We start from the raw sequence: 3,332 nt of genomic DNA, 5'->3' as shown, positions 1-3,332 counted from the left end.
ACTATAGCAACATGTGAGACTTTTCAAAGAGCATTCAAATAAAGATTATTTTTATGGATTTGTTTTGCTTTGTCTTTGGAGGTGAATTTGTTTAGTTTTTAGAGAAAATGGTGGAAAAGAGAAAACCTAAAAATTTTAATGATGGTGTTTTCTACTTTTATGTCAAATTCTTGTACTCATAACTTTCATGATGGATTTAGCTATAGACCTTTATCTACTGAATATAAAGTTTAGACATACAAGCTTCTATGCTCTTGAAATTTTTTATGGACCTGCCATATAATTTGGCATAAATTTCTGCACTCCTTTATTACTCTACGGAACTAAGTTATTATTTATTAGGTGATTTCTTTATACTTTCTTTCATTTCTTATGTAAATGTATGTTCTCTCTTCAGATTATGCTTCCAGAAGCCGTTGCAATAGTTATGGCACCAAGAGACAGTTCAAGGTAAGGCACATTACAGATGTATTTTAAATTTTTGATTTATAGAGGCATTTTCTCTAATAAATTTTAGAAGCACAATTAGAGACCATAAGTTGAAACTTGAAAAGAATGTAAAATTCTTCCTAAAAAAATTAATAAAGGATAAACTACATTGATATTTTTCTCGCTGTGCTACTCTGATTTTTAATGACAAATTTAATGTATTTATTTCTAATATTATTAGTTAAATTAGATTAAGATTGTTATATTTTTCTAGATTATATCATTGGAACTGAAGCCATCCACAGTTTGTGAGATAAGTTTGAAAAGTGTTACGTTATCATAATGAAATCATGAATAATAATAATAATAATAATAATAATAATAATAATAATAATAATAATAATAATAATAATAATAAAACTAGTGTATGAAACTTTTTTCATTGTAGCAACCGTTTTTTAAAAATATTAGTACCACATACACATACACTCTTCTGAGTTCTGATAATAAAGCAAAGTTTAGTTCAATTACTCTATGATCATCATCATCATCATGTGCTCCTGTCTGAGCTTTCTTAGGCTCTAATCTCATCCTCCTTCTCGTGTCCATTTCTTCTCTTCTCTTGATGTGGCACTAATTCTGTAGCTAAAACAAAATTCAATTCGGTCATCTTAATCTAACTCACTATTGCAATCCTCAACCTTCTTCTCAACACCTGAATTTTTCAAGACAGGTAAAAGATTTCAAGTAAGAAATTTTTATATAATCAGTCATCTTAGCGGAATTTGCAAATGTCTTTTTTCTTTTTTTCTTTCACAAGATCAAATACATCATATTACCATGGAAGTCATCCTGGCTTCTGGGTTCTTTTTGCAATCCTAGCTCTGCTAAAACAGCTTCAAGCTCCTCAAGCTCCTCAATCTCATTTTCTAATATTTTCTAATATGGTAAAAAAGCATATCAAAATTTTGTGTTTTCATTAAAGAAAGAATAAATTCAACAATGAACTTGAGAACTTCATTAGCACAGTCATTCTAATGATAGTGAACAACAAGCTTTATATTAAGGAGACATTATTCTTTAAGAATTTGGAAAAATTGTGCAGCATGCATCATATAATTTATGGATGTCAATATGTTAATTTGGTTATTATTTAAGGTCTAATTGTGGGTAAAAATGGCTTTCTTACTTTCAGGGCCTTTTTTATGCTGGAAATGACACCTTATTTGAATCTACTGGTTTATATGGCAGGGTATGTTACTTCTTTCCCTTTTCCTAGTTTTTCTTTTACTCAAGCTTTGTGATAGGACAAAATAATTAATTATTTTAATTATTTGTTGTTTCAGTCATCTGTCCGGAGAGTTGCTCTTCATACAAGCAAAATACAGAACCCTGGTTCTTAAACAATTTCTGCATGCTTGTTCAGATATTCGGTTTCATATGCTTTCAAATTATTATTCATTCATAAGAATAACAATTGGTGACAAGCAAATTGGTCCAATCCATAGTCATACCCGTTTATCATGCATCTATTTGTATGTTGCAATGGTATAAATATAATTTCTCTTATATGAAGTAATTTTTTTATAGACTTTAGAACACTACGAAAAATCTTAGATAAGTACTGGACTTAATTTGGGAAAAAAGTAACCTAAACTGAATGTCAAAGATAAAGATGTACCACCGCTTAGGTATGAAATTGGTAAATAGACATTTCAATTGGGGCATATAGATATGTATATTGTTAGTGCATCCCTTGATTGGATATTGCACAATATGGAATCTATTATAAACATCTATTATTTTATTGCATGAAAGTGTAGGAGCGTCAGAGGATGGGTGATTCTTTATTTGGAGAAGGTTTAACTCTACTTGATAAAAGGTATGTTATGAAAATTGACATTTTTTTTGGTTTATTTTGATGCACTATGCATTGAACAGGTGTTGTTGTTTGGAGTAATGGCTATAGAGATTAAAAGAAAGGCTCCTCATTGTAACAGAAATTCCTAAATACTCCTATTTTAGCTTTAACAACTATTGCAACAGCTAATGTAAGCATTAGGACTTGTTAACTGCATTGTTAGTTTGTCATTCTTTTTAGATGATAATGGTATGGCTAGAAGTCAAGATCTATTTGTATTGTTTGCAAATACATTTATCTAGTTATGTTTATTATTTAGGAGTTTGGACATAAGTCTGTATTCTATCATGTTATTTTTAATATTTTGTAGTTGTAATTAATGCGATTGGAAAATGATGGTAGTGTACTATTTTTTGTTTTAAAGTATTTCTTTTATGTTAATTTGCTTCTACATTTTTAATGTCTTGCTTAAATATTTCTTTTTAATAATAAATGATTAGTAGTGTAATAATAATGTAGATTAATTTTTAAAAATTATATTGACAGGTTTGTAAAGGTTTGAAACCTCCACAAAATAGCTGTTATTTTTAAAATGGAAAAATCTTTGTGGGGGGTTTTGAACCACCACAAACATTGACCAATAACTGTCACAAAAATTTAATATAAAACCCTACTAAACACACGCGAAAGGCCCCACTGACTAGATTGTGGAGATTTTTAAAAATCTACCACAAAAGACTTCGTGACACCTTAAATTTTGGGAGTTTTAGAAACTCCAACAAACTATTTAATGAGGATTATAAACCTCCACAAATAAGAGAAAAAACTGTCACAAATAAATAAAAATCTAATATACACATTATATACTAATTATATTGCTCCTCATATTTTCTCTTTGTATATATAGGATGAAAATATTTTATGTAATTAATTTTTGTGCTTTTTGTAATGAAAAGCTCAGAAATGATAGAAGTGTGACCTACTCTTCCTTATTTGCTGAAAGTTTCGTGTGAAGTTCATTTTCTTCTCCTCTCTTGAACTT

The sequence above is a fragment of the Arachis duranensis genome, chromosome 7 (assembly GCF_000817695.3).
Source record: "Arachis duranensis cultivar V14167 chromosome 7, aradu.V14167.gnm2.J7QH, whole genome shotgun sequence".
Classification (NCBI taxonomy): domain Eukaryota; kingdom Viridiplantae; phylum Streptophyta; class Magnoliopsida; order Fabales; family Fabaceae; genus Arachis; species Arachis duranensis.
Note: the sequence above shows the minus strand (reverse complement) of the source record.